Source organism: Aotus nancymaae, unplaced genomic scaffold, assembly GCF_030222135.1.
Source record: "Aotus nancymaae isolate 86718 unplaced genomic scaffold, 86718_ANA_hifiasm-v0.15.2.pri h1tg000007l, whole genome shotgun sequence".
NCBI lineage: Eukaryota > Metazoa > Chordata > Mammalia > Primates > Aotidae > Aotus > Aotus nancymaae.
This window is the reverse complement of record NW_026988418.1, coordinates 400,027-419,511: the sequence shown is the minus strand read 5'-3', so window position 1 is coordinate 419,511 and position 19,485 is coordinate 400,027.

The window sequence follows — 19,485 nt, the reverse complement described above, 5'->3', positions numbered from 1 at the left end:
TGCAAGTGTGTGTCTGTTTAGCATGTGCTTGCTTATATGTGTTGGGTGAATAATTGTGTGTGTAACTGTACATACGTGCTGGGTGCAGGCCTGTGTGGGAGGTATGACAGTGTGTGAGGGTGCGTGGTATGAGTATGTGTGCCTTTGCTTCAGGGTGAGCTGTGGGTGTGTGTGCATGAGGTTCATGGAAAGGGGTGTGTGTGTGTGTGTGTGTGAGTGGGCTTGAACATGTTTTGTATGTGTATTCTAGTTGTGAGAGGGTGTGGACAATCAAGTTTGCACACATGGATTGTGTGTGAACTTATCTATGAATGAAACTGTGTGATGGATGGATGACGGGTTTCTGGAGCCAGGGGTAGCTTGTCCATAGGCCATGGGCTACTGAAGACACCAGTTGTATTATTTTGCTTGTGCTGATGTTTTTTTTTTTTTTTTCCTTGAGATGGAGTCTCGCTCTCTTGTTGAGGCTGGAGTGCAGTGGTGCAATCTTGGCTCACTGCAACCTCTGCCTCTTGGGTCAAGAGATTCTCCTGCCTCAGCTTTCTAAGTAGCTGGGATTACAGGTGCATGCCAACACACCTGGGCAATTTTTGTATTTTTAGTAGAGACAGGGTTTCACCAAGTTATCCAGGCTGGTCTCAAACTTGTGACCTCAAGGGATCCATCCACTCAGCCTCCCAAAGTCCTGGGATTACAGGTGTGAGCTGCTGCACCCAGCCTGTGTTTGTGTTTCAAGCTATCCTGACATTGAACTGTGGAAAGAGGGGTGGGTCTCTTGGGAGGATTTCTGCTGATTGCCGCCGTTTCATTAGAAACACAATTATTTTGTAAGGCCGGGCTGATGGTGTTGGAAATAGCCAAGTGCAGCGCTGGAGTGACAGGGACCACATCCCATTTGATACTAATTGGTTTGATGATGGTAATTGTTGTATTGCAGACAGTTGTGACTATCTCCTAATTTAATATAATCAATAAGGTAACAACAGCTCAATGCGAATGAGATGTGGGGACCCATGGGACCATTTGTAAGTTATGTTCTTAATGCGTTTTCCTAATTAGCTGTAGCACACCACCTCCCCCTTCCCCACCTTCTCTGGAGTGTGAGAGAAGTGATCATGTGAGATGCCATGCTTTGCTTTCTCCAAACCTTCACTTTCAGGGAGGCTCAGGGAGAGCTCACCCTAGAGCTGCCAGGAACCCCAAAGACTTTCTTAGGACCAGCTGACATGGAGTCAGGGAGTCAACAGTTCAATAAGATACTTCCCTTCAGATTTATGAACCCCCCTGCCCCAGCTTGAACCCATGTAGTTTCTTTGCTTCTTCCATCTAATTGGAAGGTGCTCCGGGACAGGGGTTGTACTTCCCATCAGACTGGTCACTCTGTCACTCGGGCCCATGTCTCTTTCACTGAGTAAAGGCTCCAAATGCCACTGCTGGTGTTTTATTCATGACAAGCTCTCATGGATGTGGATGTGCGCATACATGTATATTGCAATGTAGCCCAGATAGTGTGTCTGGAATGCAGCAAGCCAGTTTTAACCACTTAGGTAGTGGTTAAAAGAGACTCTGGTCCAGGTGTGGTGGCTCACACCTATAATCCCAGTACTTTGGGAGACTGAGGTCAGATGATCATTTGAGCACAGGAGTTTGAGACCAGCCTGGGCAACACAGTGGGACTCCATCTCTACAGAAAATTAAAAAATTAGCTGGGCATGGTGGCATGCACCTGTGGCCCAGCCACTCAGGCGGAGGTGGGCCTGGGAGGTTAATGCTGTAGTGACCCATGATTGCGCCACTGAACTTTGGCCTGGGCAACAGAGCAAGATCCTGTCTCAAAAAAAAAAAAAAAAAAAGTAGAGACTGGATCCAGCAGACTGGGTTAATTCTCAGCTCTATTACCTACTAGCCAGAGTGACACCTTGGAGAAGTTACTTGCCCTCTTTGTGCCTCAGCTTCCTCATTCAACAAATGAGGAAAATTGTGGTACCTATTCATTGATCTCTTGTGAGATTGTAGTGTTTATTCAAGTTAAAAAGGTCCTTAGCCCCATTAGGCACATATAAAGTCCTCAATAGCCACATGTGGGCAGTGACTGGAGTCTTAGAGCAGATAAATGTCTCCATCATGGCAGAAAGTTCTGTTGCATAGTGCTGCTGTAGACCTTTGATGTAGACTGGGTTAAACTCCAAGGAGGTCCCACACTCCTGTAGATTTGAGTATGGATGCACCTGTGCTTTCCCCAAATTCTCATTCGGTGTGTTGCACAAGCTCCTCTCCTGTTGGCAGAAAGAGCCCAGCTCTGTGCCACCTCTTGTCACATTCTCTGCTCCTGATGCCCAGGTCAGGAGCCCCAGTTGCTGTTGTACCAGATGGCCCGGGAGTTATTAATGAGAGACTGTGTGTGTGTGCATGTGCTGGGGCTATGTGCTGTGATCATCATTTTGGGGCTTTCCTCGGGGAAGTAACAAATGGCATCCCTGCCCAGGAGTCCTCTAGCAGGGACCACCTCATAAATCAGTGTGAAAGGCTCCTAATCCCTGTGGAGTCACTCCACAGCCCCACAGCTAAGTGACCTAAAGCCTCTGTGGCCGCTATGGCTTCACTTCCTGCCACCACCTCCCCAGATGTCTGGGCCTCTTGGGCACTGGGCTGGCTTGACCGTCAGCAGCCCCAGGCCCCAGTCCTGGTTCTACCAGTAACCAGTGGCCTGACCTTGGAGGAGTCTCCTTTTCTCTCTAGGCCCCAACTTTCTCATCTGTAAAGTGGGAGAAGGGAAGAACCACTACATGGTCTCTGTGATGCAGAACAGTGACAGTGAGAGCTGCCTCACATGAGAATGACACCTGCCACTGAGAAGTGTAGTAATTGGGGTCTGTAATCACTGCAACCTTCCAGCACAGAGAAAAGACCACCGACCTGAGAGTCCAGAGCAGCATGGACCACCTGCTTTGGAATCACCTCCTTAAAAATCCAGATTTCTGGACCTCACTGTGGCTCCACTGACTGAGGATCTCTGGATAATGACTCCATTTTCATTGCATTGCCCCAGTAATTCTTTTTTTTTTCTTTCCCTTTTCCTTTTACCTTCCACCATCTGACCAAGAATGACCCAGTAATTCTTATGCATTGTAATGTTAGAGAACCTTTGTCCTAAGGGCACGTACTGCACCTCCAGTGCTCTTGCTTCTGGGGAGGGACGAGCTGGAGCACATTACAGGGTAGAGGGTTGACGGGAGAGACTGGATGGGGGTTGGTGGTGAGGAAGGCTGTGTCTTCAAAGGGGGCCTAGTTTAAAGCCACATTCTAGCCAGTTTGGCAAACTGAGGCCAGGTCTGGCTCAGAACAGAGCACAAGCCAGGAGGTCTAATCTGAGGGGACAAATGGGAACAGAGGCTTTCTTTTGAGGTGGGGTTGCTTCTCTGGGTTTTTGGAGACAAGGTCTGGCCCCGATGGCGTGGGCTGCAGTAACTAGGCAAGAGGGAAGTTGGTTAGTGTGATGGTCAAAATGCACAGTTTTGGGAACTACATAGCATTTGGTTTAAATCTTGGCTAGGTAGCATCTTGGCAGTGTGACCTTGGGCAGGCCACTTAACCTCATCTGTGGAATGGTGACAGTGACATCTACCTCGCTGGATTAAATAAGACAACATGCACAGAAGCCCCAGACACATTGAAATACTTACATCTTCTTCTCTTTCCCCAGCCAGCCTCCTGAATTCCCCTTGACAAGGCTCAGAGTAACATGGAGGCCTGGGTAGGATTTACATAGTAATGGTAGCTGTCCCTTTGCACCATATTCTAGAACTTACCAAGTCCTAGAACTTACTTTCATGTCCTTTATCTCATGATAGTGTGGGGCAACCCTGGCGGGAAAACAGAGATTGAGAGAAATTCAGTGAGTTGCTCAAAGTCGCTCGCTGGCACATAGGAAAGGGGAAGGGTACACGTCTGCCCTAACTGAGACCCACTGTGGCAACTGGTTGCTGCTGGTGACGAAGCCTTCTGTGTTAGCCCATTTTGCATTGCTGTAAAGGAATACCTGAGACTGGGTAATTTATAAAGAAAAGAGGTTTATTTGGCTACAGTTCTGCAAGCTGTACGAGAAGTGCAGTGCCAGCATCTGCTTCTGGTGAGGCCCCAGGAAGCTTCCAATCATGGCAGAAGGCACAGGGGGAGCTGGCATGTCACATGGCAAAAGAGGGAGCAAGTGAGGAGGGGAGGTGCTATGCTCTCTCAAACAGCCAACTCTCCCATGAATAAACAGACTGAGAACTCACTCGTTACTATGGGGACAGCACCAAGCTATTTATTAGGGATGTACCCCCATGACCTGAACACCTCCCACCAGGCCCACCTCCAACACTGGAGGTCACATTTCAACATGAGATTTGGAGGGGACAAAACATCTGTATCTCTTCCCAAACCCCTTAAAGACAGAACTTGTGAGCCTACGTATGGTGGGGTGGAGCAGTAAGGAGACTCCCAGGGAATTTCTGCTTGGGCTGGGCTCCTGTTTAGCCAGCTGATGTGTGGGCATGGATTTCTGGACTTGGAAGCCATTCTCTGCCATCCTGTTTAGGATGCATTGGTCAGGGTGGGGTATGGAGGGGTGGCTCTGTTTCTCCTGCCTCTGATCTTTTGGCCTGGCCTCCTGGGTGACCAGCCAAGGCCCAGTGCCCCTCCCTATGGCTGATTCACCACCTTCAGCTGTGTTTTTGGGAAATGAATGGATAATCAGGCTGCCAGCTTGGGAAAGACTGGGGCAAATAGACCATATGTGTAGGTAGCTGTTAGCATAACTGGCAGCATGGTTCTGGGCAGGCAGCTGGCAGAGGTGTTAGCTCAGGCCAGGCACGAACTGGGGCAGGCTGGGGGGAGTCCTGGTCAGGCAGGAAGTGGAGCTGGGCAGGCATCTGGCTCTGCAGTTGGCTGAGGTCGGACAGGACATAGTGTGGGCTGACAGCTGGTGTGGAGGATGGAGGCCGTCGGGAGCCAGCCTCAGGCAGAGGCTTCAGCACCACGGACAGCTCTGGGAAGGGTTATTCTGTTGTCCAGATCCCGCCGCAGTTTGAGACCTTTACCTGGGAGTCACTTAAGCCCCTATATTTCTGTGGTTGTTCATGAGCCTTTGCACACCTCCTTCTTAGCATAATCTTTAAGAAGTCACTCCAACAGCTCTCCAGCTCTGTTTCCAGAGGAATGCCCATGACTTTGACCTATTTGGGGTTTCCCTGAGGGGTTCACTTCTTTCAAGAGTCCAGTTTGTTGGTGGGTGATCCTGTAATCCTCTGGGGTGCACGTATTTTAGCGCCAGGGCCTAGCCAGGGACCCAGTCTTGGTTGTAGGCAGGTCAGCGAAGTTTGACCTGGGTTGGCAGAGGGGTTCCCTGCTTACCCTCAGCCCAGTCATGGTCCCCACCCCCATCATGCCCCCAGTGCCCTATACACATGAATCTCTCCCCGCTCCTCTTTTTACTCTTTTTTGCTTGTGACTGCTTGAGTGAATCAGGGCTGAAGATCAGAAGTCCCCAGTTAAGGAGCTTTCCCCACTAATGAGCTCTCCCAGGGCCTGAGACAGCCCCTCCCTTTGCCCCGCCCCACCCTGTTAATTTATTTATAACACAGGGCACCATCCCCCACATCGCCAGAGGAGAAAGGGCCAATCAGCTTGCAGTGCTGCCAATCAACGTGGGAGCGGGGGAGGGCAGAAGAGGATGACTCAGAGAACTTGAGTGGGGGCAAAGTGAGAAGTATTATAGGCTCTACAATTTATCTCAGCATAATATCATCTAGCTCAAGCTCCTCACGTGCAGATGAGGTGTCTGAGGCTCAGAGCAGTAAAGTGACTTCTTAAATCCACACAGCCAATGATGAGCAAGCCAAGAACTGGAACCTGGGTGTTGTGATTCCCAGTCCAGTGCGATTTCCATTACAGAACATCTTTAGAATGCATTTGTTTTGACGACTGAAGTGAGGTCTCTGTTTCAACTGACAGCTTGGCATTTTTCTGTCTGTCAACACTTGGATAAATTTAGAAGAAATGGACTTATGTTGGCGCATCTGGGAACTAGCAAAAAAGATCAAGATTGTAACTGATGATATCTTTACTCTACCACCTTGGAACAAAATGGCAGGTGACATGAATGTTTTCAACGAGACATGGTGTCTTTCACTTGTAACAGATTCCAACATAATTTGACTTGTGGGTAGAAGTTACCATGGATATGCCTGCATTGAGTTGACCTGTAGATCAGAGTCACTATTCCTTACATAAGGTGCATAGCTTTTCCCACTACTGACAAGACATTTGGAGGAGGTGGAGAAGTCAGTCTGTGCTTTGAGGGGTTATCATGGTCATTTATAGTGGTGGACAGAGAGGCATTTGGTGCTTAGTGTCCTAGTCAGACATAGGCCAGGAGAAGCAGAGTTTGGTACAGTCTATATAAGCTGGACATCCTAGGCCTTCAAAATCTGCTTTTCCATCCATGGATGTATTTCCCTTTCACCCAAACACTGGAGGACTGGAGATACCCAAATATTCCAGGCCAGAAGAGTCTACTAGGGCTGTTTGAAGATGATATTGATCTAATTTCCTGTACTCATTCTTCCCTCTACATAATCAATCCCAAAGGCCAAACTGTAAGAGCCTCGGGGGCTGCCTCTGGGGGTTTCTCTGGTGGATTAGTGCCCATGATCCTGGCAGGAATTGAGGAAGGAACAGAAGGAGCCTGAGTTCAGCAGCCTGAGTGCTGGGGTACAGACCACTTGCGAGGAGAGGACTTAGAGGGTGGTTTTTTCTTACACAGTTTCCTTACATCTGAGAGCAGAACTGACTTTCCCCAGCAAGATTAAGCCCATTAAAATCTTCCTCCTGAGCTCAGGCTCATCTACTGGACACCCCCATGTAGATGTCTACATCATGTCTGGAGATCAGCTCATCTTCCTCCAACCTTGCTCTTACCCCTTGAACCAAAACAAACAAACCAAACAAACAAACAAAAAATTGGGTCTGGTAGGTACCCTGGATGGATTTGTCTCAGGTACCATGGGTAAACCACTGGCACCTTAGAAGATAACATTGTAGCCCCCATTTCTCACTTTCTGCTTTCAGCCCCCTTGCTACCCTCTGCATTCCTTTGCCTTTTATCTAGTTTTTGCCGTGTATTTTTTAAGGCTTCTTTGACTTACTGCCTAGTGCTTATGATATGTCAGGTACTATTTAAGTGCTTTAGATGTATCAATTCATTTACTCTTCATAGTAGCTCTATGAAGCAGGAACTATTATCTCTATTTTACAGATGAAAAAACAGACACAAAGAGGTTGAATATTTTGCCTAGGGTCATACACTAAATAAGCAGAGTCTCTAAACTCTGTTCTCTGAACACTATCCTACATTGCCTCCCAGATGCCAAACCCATGAGATGTTTGGTTTAGGTTTTTTTTTTTTTTTTAAGATTCTGCCTTTCAGATGGATGACCTTGGCTTGCCCAGTCACCCACCCACCCACCCATCCGTCTATCCATTCATTCATTTGTCTCATCCATTCAGCTACCCAGCTCTTCATTCAACAAATATTTATTGAATATATCTACTCTGTGCCCAAGACTGCCAGGTGACAGTGGAAGCAAAATCAGACACAGTCCTTGCTGTCCTGGAGCTGACAGACTTATGGAGCAGACAGATAATACATTAACACACCGATGAGTGTGTATTATAAGTAGACATAGGTGCTCCGAAGGACAGGGTTGCAGCACCTTTGCATCACAGCTACAGCTGCCAACCTAGGCCCTGCATCCCATTTCCCAACTTTTTTTTTTTTTTGAGACAAGGTCTCTCTCTGTCACCTAAGCTGGGGTGCAATGGTGCAATCATAGCTCACTATAACCTCAAACACCTGGGCTCAAGCAATCCTCTGGCTTCAGCCTCCCAAGTAGCTGGGACTACACATGTGTGCCACCATGCCCAGCTCATTTTAAAACTTTTTATAGAGATCAGGTCTTGCTCTGTTGCCCAGGGTGGTCTCCTGGCCTTAAGTGATCCTCCCAATTGGGCCTCTCAAAATGTTGGGATTGCAGGCATGAGCCACTGCATCTAGCCCTATTTTCCAATCGTGACCTACATCCCTGAACCTTCATCAGATACAATTTCCTAAGCCTAATAGTTTTCAGGGGCTCCCACCAGTCTAGGATCCCAATGTAATGTCCAAAGTGTCTTCCTTACCTGCCGCAGTTTCCTAGGGGTGAATAGTGTCTTCAGGTGTGACCAATCCTAGCTCTTGTCCCAGCTCAAGGGAGGTAAAGTTTTATTGTCACAAACCGCCTGGTTATTTGATCATTTGATCACAGATAGCATTGTTCTCTGTTCTCCATTTTGAGCAGTGGTAGAAGCTTATTTATTTTTTATTTTTTGGAGATAGGGTTTCACTCTGTCACCTAGGCTGGAGTGCAGTGGTGTGACCTATAGCTCACTGCAGGCTCAACCTCTTGGGCTCAAGTGATCCTCCTGCCTCAGCCTCCTGAATAGCTGGGACCACAGATGTGTACTACAATGCCTGGCTAATTTTTAAATTTTTTTTTGTAGAGACAGGGTCTTGCCATGTTGCCCGGGCTAGTCTTGAACTCCTGGACTCAAGTGGTCTGGAGGACACTTTTTAAGGCTAAGTGGATTGTGCTGGCTGAGTAATCGGGTGACACCCCTGGAAGCTCATCTCCTATTGGGATATAGGCACTCTATCTGCCTCACCTTTGCAGAATTCACTAGTGTTACTTCATCTTGAGTGGTGATTAAAATCATTTTTTGCAGGGCAGGGATCTCTTTGAGAGACCTGAGTTTTTCTGGCTTCTACCTCTTAACACAACCTCTGTACCCTTGGGCAGTATGAATGCTCAAGTAGCTGCTCAGTGTCTGGGGGATTGCATAGGTTTCCCAGGAGGGTCTCTAAGATATCATTCAGGATGCTGGGGACCAGTTATGCAAGAGCCAGCACTGATTCTCAGGGATGGAGATGCTGCCTGGTGCTCTTACAGACTCTACTAGCTGGACGTCCACATAACACGCTGTCAGCTTCATGGCTTCTACGTAGCTGCTCATCTCCTGTGCACATCCGCTGCTCTCTGTTAACTGGGCTGATTGAGAGACACCCAAGACTCATCTCACTAATTCTTGGCGGCAGTCTGAGTATGCAGTACAGGGAAAGCAAGCACGAGATACACGTACTACCCCTCCCAACTCAGCACCCACGACAGATGCTGCTAATCAATCACAGCGTTCATCCCCACTGGGCCCAGATAGGGTCTTATAATCCTTCTCAAATAGTAATTTAGGTAGATGCCACCAATCCATCAGAGTTGGCATGGAGGATGAAATGTATTTGCCATCCTGGCTGCAGGTGATATGGGTGGGGCACTGTGGCTCTAGGCCCATCTCTTGCCAGTCTCGGATATCACATCCTAGCTGGCCTAGAATGCCAGGCCTCTCTGTTGATCTTGGAGAATCCTCAGATTCACCATCCATCTGGTTAGCCAGGGTGTACCCTGAGGGTGAGCCTAGGTCTCCTTCTTTCTTCCCCTGTACTAATTTGCCCATTCTTCAGCTAAAATGTCTGCAGTATCTTTTTCTTCCCAGGCTCACTTTAGGGATCCCAGATGGGACCCTCGTTACCTCTGGTGTGGAAATGTCAAGAGTCTCTTAACTATTTCTCGTCTCCATTCTTACAACCCCTCCAATCCATGCACCATACTTCCTCAAACATACAGTGCATATTACACACCTTTTTGAAATCCTTCAGTCCTTTAAGAGAGAAAATCCATATATGGATTAAAACCATAGCATAGATAGCCGTTTGCAGTTTAGCCCTGACCTCTTTTCCAGTTTCACTTCTTACCATCCCCTTGTGCTCTAACAAGATCTTGCAGTGCACGGTTTCCCGAGATTCCAGGCTTTCCTATGCAATCTTGTCCTGGTGCATGCTGTTTCTTCTGTCTAGAATGCCTCATCCATTTCCCTCCCCAAGCCTTTTTCTCTGCCTGGTGGACTCTTCTTTCAAGACCTTTCTCAAAGGCTGTCTGCTCTGTGAAATTCTATCTGTTCTGTGTGGGGCTTGGGATTTCCACTGTCCCCTCCCTCACTCCGCCAGCTTCCTGTGCACGTCTCTATCCTGATACCTTTAACTCTGTTTTACTCTGTCTAGTAATTACCTGCTTACTTGTGCAACAGTGTTTGATGCATCCCTGCATCTTAGCACCCAATCTAAGACAAGTCACAAAGAGGGAACTTGCTGACATGCACTGTGTGTAACTTGCAGTGGGCGAAGACCCCTGGCCCCCTCTCCCTACCCTAAGGCGGCATTTGCTCTATCATCATATCTTGCCAAGTGAAAGCAGCCTTCACCTTTTAAACGATGGCTTTTCTACTCCCTGCAGAAAGGGTTCCTCATTGAAATTCACCAGGAATGGGCAGTTTCTGACAGTCTTCTGGCTGGCCCGTGGTACAGCTGCCAACACCCAGCACTCCTGGAAGCAGAAGGGCTTTTGTTCAGGAGCCACAAGCATACCTTTTACCACTCTTTACAGCCTGGCTGTAGCTTTGAGAAGGTTACTTCTGTAAACCTATGTTTTCTTCTATGCAATAGGATAATTTTATCTTCTTGGAAGTCTTAATGTAAGGATTGGATGAACTCATGTAAGTAAAATGCCCAGGACATTAAAGATAATCAATAAACAGTAGCTGCCATTATTAATCACCTAATTGTTCTCTCCTTTGTGTCCCTGCTGTTTCATACACTTCTCTTCCAGAAGCTTATTAGACCATTTTAATTGTCTTGTATGTCTGTCTTGCTGGTATTCTTTTTTCTTTTATTTATTTATTTATTTTTTTTTTGTAGAGACAGGGTTTCACCATATTGGTCGGGCTAGTCTCGAACTCCCAACCTCAGGTGATCTGCCGCCTTGGCTTCCCAAAGTACTGGAATTACAGGCGTGAGCCACTGTGCCCGGCCCCTGTCTTGCTGGTATTCTCCAGGCTTCTCTCAAAGGCAACGATGAGCTCTTATCTACCTCTAGGCTCTCTAGCTGGTAGATGGAGGTTTCATATGAGAAAACAGGCCTTGAAAGGAAGCCATTTGCCCAAGTGGACGAGCTGGGAAGTGTCAGGACCCAGGTCCTGCTGCAAGATGCTGTGCGGAGACTATTTCCTAATCCACGATCAGTGAGGCAGGAGGTGGAGGATCCCATTCCAGGATGTGGGAATGCCTGAGTGGGAAGCCCCAGGTTCCTGGCACCTGCCAGAGGGGAAATGGGAATGAGAGTCAATGAGCCCTGTTAGGCCCAGGGAGGAGAAAGCTGATAGAGGCTGGATGAGACAGGGCTTAGTGAATGATCAGATGTGAGGCAGAGGGAGAGGGAGGAGTCGAGTTTGACTACCAGGTTGCCTTGGAATACAGAACACAGATACAGGAGTTTGTGGAGTGGAGGCGAAGATTATGAATTAGGTTTTGGAAATGCTTGGGGCATTCCAAAATGGGGCAGGCCCTTAAGGGTCTCTAGCAGGCATTTGACTCTGAGGGGATGTGGGCAAGGCACCGACATCTGTCCCAACCTATGATCCTATGACATGGTGCTGGACTGAGCTGGGTGAAGTGTAGCACTGAAGTTGGATTGTAGGACTTAAATCCTGGCTGTATGTTAACATAGTATCTGTGTGACCTTGAGCAAGTTACTTAACCTCTCTGAGCCTTCGTTTAATTTTTCTGTAAAAGGGGTGATTAGAAATTACCTCCTGGCATGTTATTGTGAAGGCCAAATGAGATAAAATGGGTCAATGATGGAGCATAGTAAGAGTTCAATGTAATGTCCATTATTATTATTAGAGGAAGTGTCTTGCCCTGTCACCTGAGCTGGAGTGCAGTGGTGTGATCTCGATTCACTGTACCCGCAACCTCCCGGGTTCAAGTGATCCTCCCACCTCCGCTTCCTGAGTAGCTGGGACTATGGGCACCTGCCACCATGCCTGGCTAGTTTTTCATATTTTTTTAAATAGCGATGGGGTTTCACTATGTTGCCCAGGCTGGTCTTGAACTCCTGGGCTCAAGCAACCTACCTGCCTTGGCCTCCCAAAGTGGTAGGATTACAGGCATGAGCCACCATGCCTGGCCAATTTTTTATTTTTTATCTTGGTAGGGATGAGGTCTTGCTATGTTGCCCAGGCTGGTCTTAAACTCCTGAGCTCAAGTGATCCTCCTGCTTTTGCCTTCCAAAGTGCTGAAATTACAGGTGTGAGCCACCACACCTGGCAGTGTTCATTACTGTTATTAGCTGTTTCTGCTGCCAGAATGCTGACACTCTCGCCATTGGCACCCTTTTCCCTGTTTCAATCTGTCCCATCCCACCAGCACTTAGGTACCCAGAGGCCCATGATAGGTGCTGCCAACCTCTTTATCTTTCAGAGACTCTTGTCCTTAAAACATCGCCTATGGCCCTTTTAGGCAACTGACCAAGGAGGAGCAGAATTGTGATTGTCCTCTTCTAATGAGATATCACTTGAGTTTTAACTGTGTCTTCATGCCTTGACCCACAGGTGTGACTAATGGTAGGAGTGAGCTATTTCAGGGGCAGAGGGATCTTTCTGGTGCTGGTCAGACCAAGGCCTCCAGAAGTTGTCCACTGTATCTTCATGTGTGGACATTGATAATGAGTATAAAATTCAGACTAAGAGAAGATCTGGAACTTCTCACTTGGGATTAAGAGTGGGGTGCTTTATGCTCCTTTGGTTGAGAGGTCTTTTGAGGAGGTCTGCAGTCCTCACAATAGGACTAGGGTACCCAGCATTGTTCCATCTCTCCCTCTGTCCTGCCCCCAGGTCCTGGGAGTGTGGGGAGACGGTGGACAATTGCCTGATGCATAATGCATGTTTAATCAATGTGGAAGAGAGCAAGGAGAAAGTCATTACCTGAGAATCAGAAAACCCACATTCAAGTCCCACCCCTGCCTTTACCAAGCGTCTGCTCTTAAACAAGTGACTTCTTTCTCTTGGCCTCAGTTGTCTATAACATGAGGATGATAACGCTCGACTCCTTTCGCAGACCGAACACTTAGACCAGTATGTTCACTTGGCTAAGGCAGAAATACAAGCCCAGACTGCAGAAGGGGCTTGCTCTGGGTCATGAAGCCAGAGTTTGGCTGCAACGTCAGTTATGTGGAAAAGCCTAGTCAAGTGTGAGAAGAGGATAGGGATCACCTTGATTGCTTAGGCTTTTGGACACAGGGAAGGGAAGGAATATCACCCTCTGTTACAGGACTTACTGCTGTACTTTCAAAGCCAGTGGGAGTTTCTGAAGGTGGCTGTAAGGCTCAGGGAACCTGATGGCGTGTATGTGTCTCAGGGGTCACGAGTCCTGGTCATATTAAAGATATAGGCTACCTTTGAAGCTCTTCTCAGTGACTCTCTGCAAAGTGTTAGGTCTCAACTCAGCTGCAAAATGAATGAACCGCTCATCTCACCAGCACAGAGCACATTTGGGCCAAACTCCTCGCTCAGTTTTATGGGGCCAATGCATCTGCAGAATCACTTACCCGTCACTCTGCAGACGGAATGCATTATTTCGGAAAACTTTCTTTTCCCTCTTCCCAAAAAAACTTTTATTCCCTGACGGAAATGGTTTATCAACGTCTTTAAAAAACCGCTCAGATCTTCTTGGCAACCCCTATACCATAAAAGAGTGGCTGTACGAATGCAAATGAATTGGAGGGCATTAAAAAACTCTCTTGCGTCGGCAGCTGAAGTGGAGAAGGGCCGGGTGATGGATAGCGCGCGGCTTTCTGCTGAGCGATTTTGCTCTTTTTACACCTGCCAATGGCTGATGTATTTCATCTTTTGTTTCCTTTACTGCCGCTTAAGCAACCACCCTCAGGCTGGGGGTATGTCCCTGGGCACCCACTTGTTTCACCCCCTGGGGAGGACTCTAGTCAGCTGTTCTGCACTCACTCCTGATTCAGGGGAAGGCAGGGATGGCCCAGCTGGATGGGGCCTCGAGGTAGCACCCCTCCTGGAACTACTGAGCTCGGTAGAAGAGGCTGCTGAAGAGGCGGAAATTCTCTCTGCTTTCCCAAGGGGCATCACCTCATTCCACGCCACCCTACTCATGTTTATTGAGGCCTACTTGGTGCTAGGCACTGTGCTGGGCACTGCGAGGATACCAAGAAGTGAGGGGCACAGCTCTGCCCTCCATGATCTTACCATCATTTTAGGGAGGAAACTCACCCCAGTTATACACACAGACATACATATAATGCAGGAACCCACACTTACCCCGTGTGCACAGGCATGTACTCACACTCACCTGCACAATGTACAAATGCACATGGAAACCCCGCCCCACACAGGAAAATAAGTGCACACAGCTGAGCATGCATAGAAACACACACACACACACAATACCTACAAGCTCTCAAACCTGTGTGCATACATATGCATACACACACAAACACACATTCTCCTGCATACTCCGAGATGAGGAAGTTAAGCAATAAAACAAAATGATGCGTGATTCAAAGCTGGAATGAGTGGGCAGATGAGAAAGGATTCAGGGACTCTTGCAGAGGTAATAATGCTGCTGTGGGAAATTTAGTCTCAGTTTAGTCTCTTAGTACCTGTGTGGCCTTGGACAAGTCTCTTAACCTCTCTGAGCCTGTTTCCTTATTTGAAACTGAGGTCCTTCCAGGTGCAAGACCCCATGACTTTGTGAAGTCGGTTCAGAGGTCAATGCGGGTTGCTATAATAGTAGTAATAATAATGACAGCTAATCTGTATTGAGTACTCATCAAGTGCTGCATCCTGTGTTAAGTATTTTAGATACACTATATTTTTTTAATCCTCACAGCAATCCTAGAAGATGAGTACTTTTATTAGCTTTGTTTTACTGGCGAGAAACTGGGACTCAGAAAGGTGTATTTATGCCAGGTGTGGTGATTCACGCCTGTAATCCCAGCACTTTGGGAGGCTGAGGTGAGCAGATCACCTGTGGTCGGGAGTTTGAGATCAGCCTGATAAACATGGAGAAACCCCGTTTCTATTAAAAATACAAAAATTAGCCAGGCATGGTGGCACATGCCTGTAATCCCAGCTACTTGGGAGGCTGATGCAGGAGAATCGCTTGAACCTGGGAGGCTGAGATGGCACCATTGCACTCCAGCCTGGGCAAGAAGAGCAAAACTCTGTCTCAAAAAAAAAAAAAAAAAAAAGTGTAGTTACTACCCTAGGGTCACACAGCAAATAGAGGTAGAGTCTGTATTTGAACCCGGACAGGTTGGCTCCAGGGCCTGAACTTTTAGCTATGTTGAACATACATGGAGTTGAACTTGTGCTGGTGTTGGGGACCAGGAGATGAACAACACACAGTCCCTGCCCATCAGGGACTCACAGTCCAGTGCGGAGGCAGCTACCTACCAGACTGTCAGCATGAGCTGCATGGCTCGATGCTGGGAAAGCTCAGGCTCCTGGAGACTCATCTCTCCCTGAGCCATGTGAGAGATGCTTGTTCCTTCCATCCAGATGCTGGGGCAGCTGGATTCCTTTCAAGGAAAGAAGGGGATGGGAAAAGGCTATGTAATTGGGGCTTTTGCCCTGGCCTTGGTCTGAGCAGCTGGGGACTCGCTGGCCAGACTCCAGAGCGCTGGGATCTGACCCTACCTTTGGGGACCAGCCAGGTTCCTGCCTTTTACTGGTGTTTTCAGGACAAAGCCTGCCCAGACAAGGGAATTGTGAGGAACACCCTGTCATTGCTCTTTGAGTGATAATTGCCTCCTCTGGATCCACAGGTTCTCTCTGCACAGACTCTCCTTGACCCTCTCTGATGCTGGGCAAAGCTGACTGGTTCTCCTCCCCAGGCTCTGTTCCCCCTTGCTCGGTTTCCCAGGTGAAGACATGTAGAAGGACGTTCTCCTTGCTTCCCTGAACGTCCTTCTACCTGCCTGTCTTCTTGCCATGTGGTCTCTTTCTTGCTGTCTCTCCACAGTCCACTGACAAACGCTCCTGCCCAGTTCCCCTCCAATCCCAGCTCCCCATCACCATAGATGACCTTCCTTTTTAAAAATTTATTGAGATGGAACTCACACAACATAAACTTAACTATTTTAAGATGAATGATTCAGTGGCATTTTGTATATTCACAACATACAACCATCACTTCTGTCTAATTCCAACACGTGTTAGTCACTCCAGAAGAAAATCCCATTCCCATTAAGCAGTTTCTCCATATTCTCCCCTCCTCACAGTCTCTGGCAACCACTTCTCTGCTTCCTATCCCCATGGATTTGCCTATTCTGGATATTTCCTGTAAATAGAATCATACAGTGTGTGACCTTTTGTGACTCACTTCTTTTGCTTAGCAGAATGTTTTCCGGGTTCATCCATGTTCAGCATGTGTCAGTCCTTCATCCCTTTTTATGGGTGCGTAATATTCCATTGGAAGGCTATACCATAATGTGTTTATCCATTCATCTGCTGATGGACATTTTGCCGTTTCCACCATTTGACTATTTTGGCTCATATGTTGGCCAGGCTGATCTTGAACACCTAACCTCAAGTGATCCACCCACCTTAGCCTCCCAAAGTGCTGCAATTACAGGCGTGAGCCACCGCAGATGGCAGGGTTTTCAGTGGAGTTTAGATGGCACCAGCAGGAAGCAGCTAGGCAGGAGGCTGTGGCCCAGTCATGAGCAGTCTAGGCAGAGACTATGAGAGTGGATTCAGAGAAGACCTGGAGGAACCCTATGGACTGGTGGCCAGTGGCTGCAGAGAAGGAGAACCAGGCTGTTGTAAGGACCTGATCTTATATAAATGGCAGCAAGGGTGGTGTCACTGTGTCACTGAAAGTCAGGACCGAGTAGTGTCTTGGGGATGTGGGGTGGAGAGGGGAGCTGGGGGCTTTGGATCTGTTTGCCCCAGGTGGAGGTGATGGCAAGCCAGGGTTAGCTGCCCCTGGGGCACAGAATCACATCTCCATAACTGAAAGGAGCAGGGCCAAGATGGGCTGACTTGGAAGACTCTCAGCCTGCCCACTCTCTCCCTCCACCCCCAGTTTTGAGAGGGATTTTTCTTCTCACTCTGCTTCCCTTCCTGTGCTCTCTAAGGAATCACTCTGTCCTGGCCAGCCTAGTTTTCAGGACTCTGCGAGCCAGAATGGGAAGCCAAGCAGAGACAGGACTGGAGTGTGACACAGGGGTGGGGGTTCTAGCTGCAGGGTCCATTTCAGGGCTGGCTTTTGCTGTGGACAGTGGAAGTAAGGGGGAAATTAGGGAACAAAAGCGCCCCAGACCTCAAACGTTTACATAAAGAATTGCTGAGAAAGAGGAGAGGGGAAGAAACCAAATGCTGGGTGAGTGGGGCAAGAATTTTAAGGTTTAGAGGATATGAGGTTCTGGGGAAAGGAAGAGAAAAGAGGAAAGGGTCTTTATAAAAGAGTCTACGGGGTTTTAACTGGGTCCTTTTTACAGTGCTTAGAGAGATTCAGGTGAAGGTTGGAATTCCTTTTTAATTGCTTTTGGCCATCAGACTGTTGCTTTGAGTGTAGTACCAAGGCAAGACTGGGCCACATGGGGCAGAGGAGTTCATCCGGATTAAAATAAGAATACTCCCCGCCCCTTTCACATTTCGTTTCTGAAGATGGGACGCATGTGAAACAGATGTACGCATTGTTAGTAAATGAATGATGGAATTTAGGATTAGGAGTGTCAGAGACAGCAGGAAACATACCAGTTAGCATCTCGGTTGAAGGAATAGGAAACCACTCGAAGTCATGCAGCCGTAAGGGGAGCTTGGCTGTAATGGCACCGAGTGTTTCCTGGAGGGATGCGGCAGGTCCTTGGGAAAGGGCCGAGCTGGCTGCTGGAGATGCGCTGTCTCCTCTGTCTCTGTTCCTCACTGCCTGTCTTCACAACTGTGTCTTGCTTCTCTCCTTCTCTGCAGCCCAGCTTCCTTTGCTACTCTGGTCCACGAGGCAGGGAACTCAGCCCCTTCAGCTCTGGGGGCTACGTGGAATAACACCAACTATCTCAGAAGGAGTGGAATGTCTCCCTCTGTTCCAATCCCAAGTTCTTGAAGGATGATGCTGATTGACTCTGGCAGGATGAGGTGCCCCAATCTCCACCCCTGTGGCTAGTGAGGTGGAGTGGGTGGGATCACTGGGAGCCTCTAGCTGCAGCTCCAGGACAGGCAGCGAAGAGGAGCCCTTAGAGACTGCAGGGCGACGTGGGCAACCGGTGGCTGCTCCCCAAGACAGCGCTCCTTTCTTGAGTGCTTAATTACTATCCCAATCAAGAGTGACTCTACAAAATCTGATTTTCTCGGCACTTGAAGACAGAGCTAAGTCCCCTGGGTTTCATCTGCCACTCTGAAGGGGACCCAGGTGGCAGGCAGAAAACAGAGCCCTGTTTGGCTTCAGCTCTGCCGTTTCTCTTCTCAGCCTCACACTGCTGGCTTGGGCGACAAGTGTGGTCCCAGCCAGGAGGGATATAAGCCCTTGCCCACTTGAGCCTCTCTCGGGGTCCTTTTCTCTTCCTTGCTGCTTCTGTGCTTTTTTCTGACAAATGAATCCAGACCCGGCCCTGTGGTGTGGACCTGCTGGCCCTAAAGTGTGTCTAGGAGGGGCTCGGTTCCTGCCTTTCCCTGCCTTTTCTCAGTAACCGCACATTAACTCCAGGCCCTGGGGGCTCTGCCAATGCTCCCCCACCTGTGCTCCTTGTAGCTGTGGCTCTGGCATGGTGCCAGGTGCTGGCACGGTGCCAGGTGCTGGCCTCAGAGGGTCGTGGCGGCGCTGGTGCTATCTGGGGATATGACCTTAGTCCTCTCTGTGCTCCTTGCTGGGGGCTGGGTTACTCATGGCAAACCTGAGTCCATGTGGAGGGCAGCCACAAGCGGGGGCACCAGAGAAGGTTAAACACTCAGCGTCAATAAACTTACCCAGAATTTTGCAATCTAAAAACCTAGAAAGCGGGTATTTTAATTTCAAGAGTCATAATAATAACATTTAATAGGCTTTCCCTCTGTGACAGATTTTGTTCTCAGTACTTAATTTGTATGATCATTAATCCTCACAAACACCTGCAGAAGGAATCTGGTGTCATCATTTCCATTAAAGATGAGGAAACTGAGGCACAGTAAGGTCAAGTGACTTGCCCAAAGCCAGCCGGGCTCCCGAGTCCACAGCCGTGATCACTGCACAGGGATTACAGTAGCTTTTGTAATTCCTATAACGTTTGTGTCATTTCAAAAAAAAATCAAATTTTATTTTGAAATTTATAGTAGGGAAGGAGAAGGGAATGGTACCAAATTCTTTTCAGTTTTTAGGGCATTTAAAGATCTGACCTTGACCTTATCTGCTTAGAACTGATGTGTTAGTTTTGGTTAGAGAGACCTATGGGTTCCACTTCTGGCTCCCTCAATCCAGAGCTTTCCCGTCCTGGTATGAGGCTCTGGCCAGGGGTCTCTCCC